Here is a 14,139-nt window from a genome sequence, read left to right as displayed (position 1 = left end):
CTTGGGAGACACGGGAATTAAGGAATGGCTGACTCACCCTGAAAAAGACTGTCCATAAATGACTGTTTTCTAGCAAGTAAGCTCTTTCAGGTATCTAATGGTTCAACAAAAGCAGTGTTTTAACTGATATCACCTCCTTTACTAAGACTCATACAGAAGTATGGAACAAAAAGTTAGTGTTTTTTTTTAATATGAAATTTCAATGCAACCTGATAAATTTATATATGCATTAAAATAAACCAATACAAATAAGGTACTACAAAAGAAAAAATAAATTATAAAAGCTTGTGCAGTATTCCACTAAACAAAACTAAATAAAAGCTCTGTTTGGGACATGAATGAAGTTTATCTTTCATATGTTGACAAAATCCAGCCACATTACAAAGAAATGCTTTTAATTTAATAAAAAAGCGATCCTCAAGTAAAACTTAATGGAATACATGAGTTACATAGATTATTACAGGGAAAATTCTTGGTCTTCATGTCTAGGTGTGGTTATTCCAGAAAGACACCCAGCCTAGCTGGGTCAGTTAACCTTTTAATATCCTTTAAAAGTTTGAATAAAATCTAAATTAATATAAATTATTTCCAGTACAAAAATTTTACAGCTCTTTCTGTATAACTACATTTAAGCTCGAAGTCATCAATGTGTTAATAAAGAACCCGTACTCTGAAAGTTCTGCTGAGCCATGCTGCTGATTCTTTACAGATGAACTGGTGGGCACCTTAGTATTCCATAGGTTTAAACTGTGCATGCATTGCTAAAATCATCCCTTAGAAACACAATTCTAATGATATTATAGTATAATTAGCTAATTAATTTCTTATTATTTTCTTTCTTTAGGGTAAGATGTCCATGCTTTTCCCATAATACTTTCATAAGGTTTGTATCAAACACAGTGCTGATAAATTCATTCCTTTGAATGTATATGCTCTTCTGTGTATCAAAGGAGAACTTGCACAGAAGTTTCCATTTTTTTCTTTGTTTGTGTTGGCAGCTTTACCAGTGGGAATTGCAAAGAATTTCACAGCCTGGCAAAGAGAGGAAGTGACATCTCTATATCCCCAAATTATCCAGCTTTCAGCAGCTTGCTCCTTTTTCTGCTGTGCTACACTATAGGCTTTTATTTCTTTTTCCTTCAGTGACAGCCTACTGCTTAAATAAAACACAATCCTCCCTCTTTGTAAATTTATTAAATACACTCTTTGCTTTAAATTACTGTATCCTGAAGTCTAAGTTCATTTTTAAGTCCTCTGCAACCCAGAAAAGATGTGGGGGCATATTATGCTCACTGGACAAGCTCAGCAGTTTGGTGTGGAATGCACCACAATAACCAAGAGCACAATATGGCTTCTGGCTTCCACAGAGAGTTTTGTCAAAACACCCTTGTATTAAACTGATCACCTGCTAAAATCTACAAGCTTTTAAAATTTGTAAAATCACTTAAAATTCTGTACTGCTTCATATGCAAGAATCCTATAGTATTTTTCAAACATGCAGGTTTAAAAATAGAAATGCAATGCTATTAACGTCCATTTATGACAATACTCTCCTTTACTGCAGTGTTGATCTAAAATTATTCATGACATACTACCAAAATTTGGCCCTTCCTTTATCTTTTGCCTGGTATTTCTATGTTATGAAGTTTTAATTCATTGAATTTTTTCCCTCATCTGACTTGCAATTCCACTACAGTCAATAGGGTTGCACTGTTGTGAGAGCAAAATTTGGATCAGGATATAGATTTCAACACTGCTCTACTCAAAAATATAGTATTTCAGAGGTTTTACCGCAACTTCAAAGGTGGATCATCTTACAAGTGACTAGTGCTGGAGAGCAAACATCCTCCATCATCATAACCAATTTTTCAGCATCAGCACAAGCATTTGGAAGAATAACTTGGATTAAAATCATGATCTCTGTTTCTGGACACAAGTAGTATAACGTAGACAAGTTGCTTCTACATGCTATTTAGATTTGCATATATAAATGAAGAATAAATATGTCATGAAATATGTCATGATATGTCATGAAGAATAAATATGTCATGAAATATGTCATGATAATTTAGAAGCTTTAGTAAAATCGGGATACTGTTACTGTCATGAAACACAAAGTGCTTTGAAATGGTTAACAACAATAACAAATAATTTTAAAAATCTATAATGATGTTGTGTTTTGCTTTTACACCTATCAATTTATTTCTTCTCTAAAACACACCTCTAAAAAAATATATTACTGCCTAAATAAGGAACTTGGAATTCTGCTTCTACAGATAGCCTTTTGATAATTTCCAAGAATTGAATAGTACTTTTTTCAAAATAGAGAATAAAATATAGAAGCTTCATTCTGTGGAGAATGAAATGAACTGAAATACACACAAAATGAAGGTATTTGAGGAAAACCTAGTTACTTTTGCAGGTGAACAAAACTTCTTTCCAAACTGGAAACCAAGAACCAAGTCTAAAGGAACACAGACAAAAAACACAAATGGTATTTCCTTGTGGTACACCAAAACAATTTTTTCTCAGTTTTAAAGATAGCGTAGTGATTCTGGTCATTGGTAGAATACAGATATATAGATAAAGCTTTTTATTCTCTTTCAGACAGACACAACTGTAGTTTGCCAGTTTTTAGAATACAAGACAGCGTTTTGGAGATATACATTCAGGCAATGTATGTGTTTTTAAATACTGGTTTCTAAGCCAGTGAGAGTATTTGACACAAACTGTAAAAATGCTTATGCATATGTTTATTTCTTCACATGTGAATTGTTTCATTGGCTTTAATAAGATTATTCAGTGTGCAGTTGGGCATATGTGAAAATCACTACCTGAATCGAACTGGAACTGGAAAATGGTTAAGCTTCCATCTGATATTTCAGGTCTATTCTCTTTACCAGATTTGCAATTGTTTGCTGTTCTCAACAAAAAAAGACATCACGTGGTAATGTGTGTAATTAGAAATGAGACTTACACAGCACACATATTTCTAGAGAGCTACAAATACATTGAGATATTATTGAAAAATGTATATAGTGCATAAAAACATTGCTCCAGAGATTTGAAACAACTCAAGCACACACATTCAAAATGAATTCACTAAAAATATCTTCAGTTTTAGCTAGAGTTCAAGGGAATATTAGAAAATACTAAGAAATCTTTGAAATATCTTGAGGTACAGAACAGAGAGAGGAAATATACAAGATAGTAACTAAAATACCAAACTGAAGTGAAGCACAGTTACTTCACTACAAGAAAACTTCTATCATATATTCAGAGTGCATGGCATTACTGGCTGCCAAAGCCATGTATGCAAGATTCATGCCGATTTGGCCCAAAAGAGTCACATCTGGACAGAGGCAGGGCCCAAGCAAATAGTACCCTGTTACTAAATATAGCTCTAGTTCTGCTTTCTGTCACTGCTGTGAACATCCAAGCACTGCATTAAAAGCACTGAGGAATTAAAGGCAGTTTCAAACCCATATTTTAAAAAAAATAAATGAATGCATGACTGTGCCTGTGCAGAAGGATGGGTTAGAAAGAAAGGAAGTTACACCTGAAGTCCTTTTTACACAAGTATCTGCATGAGAGAGAAGCAGAGACAAATTGGCAGCAGAAGAGGGAATTATTTTTTTTCCCCAGAGAGTGCTGCACTCCAGAGCTGGCTAATAGCTCAGGATATCAAATGTGGTATTTTTGCCTTCAGTCCCTATTATAAATTAAATTACCAGATGAGATCTTTGCGTTGTACAATGACATATTTTTGGAAGTGGGCATTGCTGATTATTTTAAAAGTAGATACAATCTCCCCACTGTACAGTGTAGTTATGGAATAACCTGCCATTACAAGGAGTTCAATTTTACCTTTATTCTCCATTGTTTTTTTTTTCCTGTGTGAAATATACATATTTATATCTGGACAAATCAAAACTAATTAATATTTATGGATGATCTTATTTTTCACAACAAAAGAGTCATACAAAACTCAAGTTTTAGGCTCCACAGTCTCTAGTGGCACTGAATTATAAACCTTTATTATGTGTTAGTAGGAAAATATTCCTTTTATGAGTTTGAAAAATATTTCAGTTTCTTTCAATACTCCCTAAATTGCAGCACTTGACTTACAGTCTCTGTCCTACTCATTACTGAGCATGCATTTCTACACTCACCTGTCAACTATATTAACCTCAGTCCATAAAGAAGGGTTCTGTTTTTGAATATCTTTATTAATTTCCATTTCTCTTATCTGAATTCCATAGTTCTTCCAAATCTATAGCAGGTTGACAAACAGAATTTAATATAGAGGGCAGATTTCCCTCCCTTCTGCTGTGTGGACAGAAATACTGGAAGAGTCTCAACATCAGACACCTTAACATACATGTAGATTTTGTGTGAAGCCCCACTTTAGGGAACTACAATACAACTCTACTCCTCCTAGTTTTTCTGAATAGTTAACAAAGATTAACAGCCCAATTCAGGAACTTGTTTATCCCGGAGATGCTGCAGATCAAGACCTATTTCACTGTTCCAAAGGCCACATCTCTTCATTGGCTCACTTCTAGCTTGGGGAAACCCAGTGGGGAAGTAGGTGGGGTGAACCTGAATTTGGGTTCCCTAAATATCTATGTAAATTTAGATGCCTGAAGCAGTGGTGCATACTCTTTGATTATTGTATTTAAACAGATGATCAGTTTTGTAAGTTTAACCCAAGATTTTTCTACAGTTAAGAAACCTAACACTGGAGCCTTGAAGCTGACACTTCATTTCTTAGTTAAATGAAATCTAAACTTCTTGTTTCTATAATAAGATTTACCATATAGACAAAAAGGGAGCGACAACCACAGATTGCTAGGTTACTTTTGCAGTCTCAGAGGGACACATTGTTTCAGAGTTGCTTATTGGGAAAGGAACACAAATAGGACCTGGAAGCGCACCAAGTTTTAGAATAAATGAAGCAGATCAAAGATGAATTCTGGGGATACAAGTAGTTTGAAACAGCTATTATCTCAATGAAATACAGAAAATCATATATAAAATGGAGATGATGGAATGTTTCAGAACATATGAACGAACAATTAAACCTTGAGAATTAGGAAAACATTAACTAATGTCTTTCATTTGATGCAGTCTGACAAGAGCTTTCCACTGCACACACACACAAAAAAAAAAAAAAAAAAAAAAAAAAGTATTGCAGTATTGCTTTTCCTAATAATTTATCATAACCTCATCAGCTTACCAGCATATGAAGCTATGGGCCCTTGAAGATGGGAGATGGAGTTTTTCACATCTCTATGATAAAATACTACACATTCTTAGATTTCAGGGGGTTCAAGAAATCAGATGAGTAGTTCTGCAAAATTATGTTAAGCGTAAGCCATTTTTTGAGGGTTAGAAAGCACATTCATGTATATCTATTTCATCTCAAAGGAAAGTAAAACTGAGAATGAATATAAAGAGGAGTGCAAATAGTAAAAAAAAAAAAAAAAAAAAAAAAAAGAGAGAGAAAATTACTAGTAAAAAAATGTTATATTATGCAAGATTCTTAGAAGTTACCCATGAATTTGAGAAAAAAAAATAGCACTGAAGAGGGTGACTGAAAAAAAAAATAAATTGATAGGATACAGTTAAAATTCACCAGCCTTGAGAATAAATCAGGATAATCATTACAACATAAAACTGGCTAACAAGAAGCATCTTTTAGATTTTGTCTCAATGTTTAGGTTATACAAGGTTTGAAAGTTATTAAGTTATGAAGAGTTGACCCTTGTGATTTAGTGCACCTCCACCTTCAGGACGTTGGTTTAAAAAGCCTATCAGAATAAAACTGAAAATTCTGCTGAAGAAGAAAGGAGGCCTGATATCACTTATGAAAACTGTTCAAAGTGATGATGAATGTGGCTTTCTGCAAAATTGTCTTGCTACAGAGAGAGCCACTTTCTTGGCTCTAAGTGCTATTACAGAATCTTTAAAGACTCACAGAAATAATTAAATGTACCAAAACAATCCAAACAACTTATATCATTCATATGAAAAACTGTCAGCGTATATATGTCAACATATTAAATGATACACAGTTTAATATTAAAAAAGGGTTCACTTTGTTTTTCAAAACTTAAAAAAACAAAAATCAAAACTTAAAAAAAAAAAACACAACTTAAATCAAAGCATAATTTTAAAACATTTTTAAAATAGTACCCGTAATTTTGTCAGTAGACTGACAAAAAAAACCTCTGAAATTATTGAATTAACAAGACTATTTTTAAATTGTTATTGAATCTTTATTAAATATAAATGAGAATTTTTAATCTCAGACAAAAATAGAAAGAAAAACTTTTAAGTACAACTCAAGATTAAAAAGTTAAAGTTAAAAAGTTAAACTAATATTATTCAATTGTATTCTTTTACCATATACAATGGAGAAAATGTTGGCAATTGTTTTTCTCAGATAAACATTTTGTTTTCACCTGACAGAAATGAGTTTTCCAAGACACTGTTTCAGTTTTCTTTCAAGACAAATCAAGTTTTTATAACTCTAACATAAAGGAACTCAATTAAAAATTGAAAAAGCAGGACATTTTCACTTTTCCAAATCATAAATAACAAATCAAGTAAGAGAAGCTGAGCTCTACCAGTTACTTTTTGATTTTTTTTGGTACAGAAAACACCAAAGGTGTCCATGCAGGAAGAAACCTAATTCTCAATTCAAACTCTTATTTATTTATTTATTTATTTATTTCAGAAATCAGTAGTTTCATTTATAACATCTTTCTGTAAAGAAAAAATCCTTTTGTACCTTTCCATACATTAATATATGCAGGTGGCATTGAAAATCTGTCCCAATATGATGACTAACAAGTCATCATATGTTCACTTTGTAATTGTGGCTAATAATTCTCTTGTATAAGACATCTTTTAGTTGTGCATTAAAATATTTGTTATGTATTCAAACTACTTAAGGTAGTTTTATTTCAATTAAATAAATTAAATGATGTTTATTCTGAAGTTGGGTGGAATTCTGATTTGCATTCAAACTGCAGGTTGATCTGAATAACTTTAACTTTAAATTTTTATCAAGTAAAAAATGCAGTTTCCTTAGATCTAACAAAATATGAACTGAGATTCAGAAGCTGCTGAAGTCCATAAAATTACCTTAAAAGACTTCCCCAAATACTCATTTTTCGGATGCCGTTCAGGACAAATCCATGTTTAATGATTAAACTGTCAATGACAATGAAGGTTTCTAAAGAAAAACAATTTTAAAATGGTAATAAACACAAACAAAGCAAGCAAGCAAGCAAGCAAGCAAACAAACAAACAAAAAAGATAAAAACTTTATCTTCTGGTAGTTTAAATGGGTAGTTTAAATTATGGTTAAAATGGTGATTAAAATCACATGCTCTTAAACCAGGCAACTCTGGGAAGCAGAAAGGCTTGGATTAATTCTAACAAGTTCATAGGCACTCATAGGCCAGACCCAGCATACTCTGAACTGTCTAGGACACGTTTCTCTGCTAGCTTGATTTTTAGTCTCTTGACTCTTGGGCTGTCAAAACAGGCCTTAAGAGCAAAGTGAGTGAGTCTAGAATTGTAAAACAGGGAAATTTATATCCACATTCATTCAAAAAATTTAAATTACATCCTTATATGCGTTATCTCTGAATTTGAATTATTTAAATATGTTTTAGCTTATAATGACATTGTTAATAACTGATCAGTCAGGAGAGAGGCTAAACAGGAAACACAACTAAAAGGAGCATGCATTAATAAGTTAGTTACCCACTGTTATAGTAACTTACACCTTCTTCTGGCTCTTTGGTATGTAAATTAAATGACTGAAACCAATTTACATACATACGTATACATCAGAAAGCGAGTGGATATCTAGATTGGCTGAACTTACAAATTCCAATTTCTTGGCAAGTTAGGTATCTCATCTTAGATCTCCTTATCCATTTATACATTAGGAAATGTGGATAAACCCATTATAGAACAGACACAGACCCAATCAGATCAAAAGCAGATCAGTATGCAAGGGTGATAAGACTAATGAAAACATTGTTTCGAATGGGATACCTTAAACTCAGTGGGAACCAACTAGGACTTTGGAGCATGGAACAAAGTAAAAAGAAATAAGTCCAAACGCACAGGGTTTATGTCCACTTACAAATTGTGGGGAACAGACATTTCTCAGAAGTTAAGAAAAGGCTAAGTTAATGGCCTGGGGGTAGTTTTGACTTTGAGCCAATGCAACTAGGGTTCTGCAAATGATTATGGCTGTCCTGCCCAGAAGACCACCAGAATGTTCTACAGAGCTGTGCTCTTCCAAGTAGATCATGTCCAACTGGCCAAGGTTTAATTTTGCAATTTAATAATGATATTAAACATTTGTCCAGATCTGAACATATGCCTGCAGAAGGAATGGGATGGTATGTTAAATACATAAAGACTAGCCAGTATTACCCTCCATGCTCTCATCTATTGAATGCATCTGGGAGAAGCTGGACAGAACATGAAAATAAATCCACAAGTCAGTGAAACATTTCTCATTGAAAAATCTCATTGAAAGCTAAAAATGATTTGGATCAGTAGACAACTTTGCAAACACGTGGGTGTGTTTGCACACCCACCCTCAAAAACAGATTTCCTAACATCTGCCAGGCCACCATGCCAGAAGTGAATTTTCTCTCTTCTGACTGGATAGTAATACATGTATTTTTACTCATAGCTGTTGAACAAAATATTCTACATAAGCTTTGAATAATGAATCATTTGAACACATCCAAGTGTGTCTGTGTGTGAGAAATAGTGACTCTTCTTTGAATGTTTCCAGCCTGTGTTATAATATTCAACTCAATCCAGAGCCTACAGCAGTTACTTGGAAGACTCCTCTGTGCATCAGTACACTTTGGATCAGCTCCTGGAGAACAAGTCCAAATTTAAGTTGGATTGCAATGTAGAGATATATGTAGGAATCCAACTAATGCAGGTCAGTAAACCTGACTGCTAATACACAGTGGAACATTTTGCTCTGCCACAGATTGTCCGGCATTTTAATAGAACACAGTGACAACAAGGGCTGACTGGCCAGCACCAGGGAATTTACAACACTGAGCTCAGTTGCTCAAAACCAACTGACACGTGTCCCTCTAGTAAGGCATGAGGTATTCAGTTCAAAGGTACATGAGGATCCCAAATGGATACGATCTGTGTTAGCATTGTGGGTCACGTCACTTTTCCGGAATTGAGGTAAGGACATGCAAATAAGTTTGGATAAAATCACCTCGCTCCAGTCAGGCTTATCAGGTCAGCACAGGCTACCCTTGGTTCTACAGAAGGCAAAAGCAAAGCTGAGAGGAACCTGTCGAGTGAGGGTGGGGAAAGGAACCAGGTCCTGTGAAAGTCTGAACCAAGACAGTTACAGAAGGACTGAAAACTAAGGGGAATTTCATTGCCTAGTAGCATGGGAGAAATGTATACCAGAAAGTAGGACATGCTCTGCAAGTACTTGTATGTCCTGTGATGTGCTTGGGAGATCACACCATGCTCAATAAGCTTCTCAGATAGGATCCCAGTTAAAGAATTTTTTTTTACTGCCAAGAACTCATCTTCATTTTCTAACCCAACCTCAGGCAACAAGATACTAAGCTTGTGCATGATACTAAGCTTGTGCACAAATCAGGATATTAATTTCTGTGAAAGGCAAGAAGGGAAGCACCAACATCTTTTGTTTTGGTATTAGAGCTAATTATGTCCTTACTGCAGCAAATGGTGCTGGGGCATTTGCAAGTCTTTTCTTAAGAACATAAGGAGATCTGTTCAATATGACAGAAAGTGCAGTGAGACCAACATCCCACCTTCAGCAAATGCTAATAGGGAAACAGTCAAGAAAATGTGTAAGAACAGGGAAATCACATAGTGATACTTTCCCAAAGAACTATCTAATCCTCCAGCAATTGTTGGACTAACCAAGGGAATGTTGGCTAACAGTGGGATCTCTACAAATTAACTGATTTATTTTCAACAAGTAACTTTTTTCCATGATGACATCTAACCCTATTTTCAACATTCCATTTCTTGTTTCCTACCTTCTAAGAAGAATTTTATCCATATAAGAACCTGTACTACCAAGCCCGTTAACTGTTCTCAAAAGTATTCCATGAAAAAGACTACTGAGTGCCTTTTGGAAAGGCATGAAGAACTGATCAGCTAGATCTCCATCTCCTAAGAGAATTTCAAAACAAGTGAGGCATTTCAATTCTTTAGTATTATTGCTTACTATTCACAGAATCACAGAATCATCTAGGCTGGAAGAGACCTCCAAGATCATCGAGTCCAACCTCTGACCTAACACTAACAAGTCCTCCACTAAACCATATCACTAAGCTCTACATCTAAATGTCTTTTAAAGACCTCCAGGGATGGTGACTCAACCACTTCCCTGGGCAGCCCATTCCAATGTCTAACAACCCTTTTGGTAAATAAGTTTTTCCTAATATCCAACCTAAATCTCCCCTGGCACAACTTTAGCCCCTTCCCCCTCATCCTGTCACCAGGCACATGGGAGAACAGACCAACCCCCACCTCGCTACAGCCTCCTTTAAGGTATCTGTAAAGAGCAATAAGGTCACCCCTGAGCCTCCTTTTCTCCAGGCTGAACAAGCCCAGCTCCCTCAGCCACTTCTCGTAAGACTTGTTCTCCAGGCCCCTCATCAGCTTCATCGCCCTTCTCTGTACTCGCTCGAGCACCTCGATGTCCTTCTTGTAGTGAGGGGCCCAAAACTGAACACAGTACTCGAGGTGCGGCCTCACCAGAGCCGAGTACAGGGGGACGATCACCTCCCTAGCCCTGCTGGTCACACTGTTCCTGATACAAGCCAGGATGCCGTTGGCCTTCTTGGCCACCTGAGCACACTGCTGGCTCATATTCAGCCGACTATCCACCATCACTCCCAGGTCCTTCTCTGCCTGGCAGCTTTCCAACCACTCATCTCTCAACCTGTAGCACTGCTTGGGGTTGTTGTGCCCCAGGTGCATGACCCGGCACTTGGCCTTGTTGAACTTCATACAGCTGGCCTCAGCCCATCAGTCCAGCCTTTCCAGATCCTCCTGCAGAGCCTTCCTAGCCTTGAGCAGATCAGCACATGCACCCAACTTGGTGTCATCTGCAAACTTACTGAGCGTGCACTCGATCCCCTCATCCAGATCATTGATAAAGATATTAAAGAGGACTGGCCCCAGTACTGAGCCCTGGGGGACGCCACCAGTGACTGGCCTCCAGCTGGATTTGACTCCATTTGACAACTCTTTGGGCCCGGCTATCCAGCCAGTTTTTAAGCCCGACGAATATGCCAGTCCAAGCCATGAGCAAACGGTTTCTTGAGGAGAATGTTGTGGGGAATGGTGTCAAAGGCCTTACTGAAGTCAAGGTAGACCACATCCACAGCCTCTCATCCACCCTATTGCATAAGAGAGGAATTGGTGGGATAAAAGCCTTATTGGATTAAAAGGTCATCTTGAATTGTGAATTAGAGTATCTAAAACAGATACTATATGTCACATACATTGAAAAACAGGTAACGCTATGATATAGTGAATTTCAGTCTGCTTATTTTAGTAAAAGCATAGAAAGGAAAGGCTTCAGGAATCTGTAATGCTCCAAGCTTTGGTGATTATTTCTCAGAATCTTTACATCTCACTTTTAAGTGAGCCAGAGAATTCTTCTGGGCTGAGATGTTTCTTGCTGTATATAACCCTTTACCAAAAAAAAAAAAAAAAGCAAAAAACAGTGATTCGTATTGTATACTATACTTATTTATAACTTTTTTGAGTTATACAATTATCATGTACAATACTTATAATTATTCATATCATGTAGCATAAGCACCACAGAACAAATGATGCAGGTACCACTGTATTACAAAAACAATAATGACCATTAAAAATCCATGAAAAGTTGATAAAGAGTGAAAAGCACCCTTTCCAAAATCCTCAGTACCTGAGAACAGTTATGAGGCATACACAAGAAAGTCACTGGGATGTGAACAATTCCCATTACAAATAATTCTCAGCTGTGCTAAAACTGATAGTGAATCATGATTTTGAGGCATATCTGCTCTTATCACTGTTTGTTACAAACAACTGTTTGTTACAATGCCCTTATGTACATAATGCCTTAAGTTGGACCTTATAAGGTCCAACTACTGTAACAATATGTTTGTCTGTGTTTGGGAGGGAAGAAGAAACAGAATCCCTTCCTGTTAAATAACTAGAAGCATATAGAACTTAATACAAATCCCTTTATTCTTTCTAGGAAATCCACAACTACCTGTGCATTTTTGTAGGAAAGAAAGCTTACAGAAAGGTGTCACAGGAACTGCTACCTTCTCCAGTCACCACTGCCAATAAAGCTGCCAAATGCTTGTGAGAGGTGTTGTATGCCACTGAAGAACATGAAAGCTACCAGAACTACAGCATTTCAGCTTGACAAGGGGCACAACATTGATGGAGCACCAGAGCTTAAATTTGAGCTCTGCTAAAACAGATGACAAATTCTTATCAAGTTCACCAGAGTTCAAGTTCATCTTTCTTTGAAGGCCTTTTTGTTTTCTATACCTTTTATTTCTACCTCTGGTACCAATGATTTCCTTTCAACACCTAAAGGCCACAAAGTACTGTCATGCCTCTTCACTAGCACATCCAGACTGAGCTGGGAAGAGATATTCTTCTGAAAATAACCTTGAATCTAACTCAAAATGGCTACAGAAGAAGGAATTTCTTCAAACTAGAGAGGAGTCTGTTCACATCCTTACTCATTCTCACATTTAACGAGGCTCAAGCATGGGCTGTGCCATCAGGTGAGCAGGCTAATGGTAGCCTACAAAAAATGCATTCAGGAGCTTAAGTATGTGGAAGGTTGTTACTGATACTACTCAGTATCAACAGCTCTTGTTCTATCTTTGGTTTTATTATTCTTTCTGAAGTAAAATGATTTTTCAACTTGAAAGCAAGGACAAAAAAGGAAAAGCAAATAATCATGGAATGATGGATAAAATAAATGACTGTTCCTTCGAAAGGAATTCATATGGCAGGTAACATGCACAGACCAGGAGACCAAAGAAATAATCATTCTGTAAGTAGTGAATAATCACCTTCAGCTCTATGGAGCTAGTTTGCATTTAGCAAGTGAGAGCACAGTGGTATTCTGCTCGCTGATGGAGATAAAGGCAGAAATGTTCACTCCACATGTAAGATGATCATGACAAGGCTCAGAGTGTTTGTGGCTGGCACACACAAGGATCATTTCTCATATGTCAGCCATGCTTCCTAGGTAGAATTATATTATGGCCAAATCACAAAAGTCTCTATGAACAGCATTCATAATACAAATTACACTAACGTAATCCACATGAAAATTGACATTACAGCAGAACAAGGGAAAAGCTGCATGTGTGGAAGCACATATATGCATATAAATATAGGTGTGATTGCACAGATGAGCCAAAGAATGGCACAATTTATACAGTCTTAATAAATTTAAACCTACAGTACTTATCTATAAAGTATGTTTCCAAAAATTAACTTTACTATTGTTAGATATGAAAACAAAAGTAGAAGTCAACTTCTGAAATAATGAAGGTCACTGGTTATATAATGACTGAATCAAATTAAATATTTAAACATTAACGCTTACTCCTAGTATAGGGATGAATATTCTGCCTTTAAGCTTAAAGAGGAAACCAAACTCAACACAACAGAGTGACAGTGCAAAAAACAACCAAAAACAAACAAACAAAAAACCACACCACAACTTCACAAAAAGCACTGCTCTTCTAAAGTAGGTCCTTTCTCAGAAACAGAGCAGACAAAGCTTCCATTTATTATTTATGGTGCCTTGTGCCCATGTCAGCTCCTTATTAATAATTAAAATTAATCTCATTAAGGCAGATTTCATTACAGGATAATTTAATTAAATGATGAATTGGCTCCCAGATGTCACCATTTGTGCCATCTTTTAAAATATGCTGATGCTGACACAGATTTACAAGGTTTTAGTTCTAACTTGAGAAGTGATATTATTTAACTGTTTTCTACTTTTTTCTTTTTTCTTTCCTCTTCCCAGGCAGGGCATGCAACCTG

General features: G+C 36.0%; 1 protein-coding gene across 10 annotated transcripts in view; it reads right to left on the bottom strand.

The window, feature by feature from the left end:
- The window catches only part of EYA4 (EYA transcriptional coactivator and phosphatase 4), a 156,982-nt gene that overhangs the window by 97,607 nt on the left and 45,236 nt on the right, over positions 1–14,139 (bottom strand). The gene's annotated exons all lie outside the window — the stretch shown is intronic.

The sequence above is a fragment of the Aythya marila genome (assembly GCF_965140915.1).
Source record: "Aythya marila genome assembly, chromosome: 3".
NCBI lineage: Eukaryota > Metazoa > Chordata > Aves > Anseriformes > Anatidae > Aythya > Aythya marila.
This window is presented reverse-complemented; position numbering and strand designations above follow the sequence as displayed.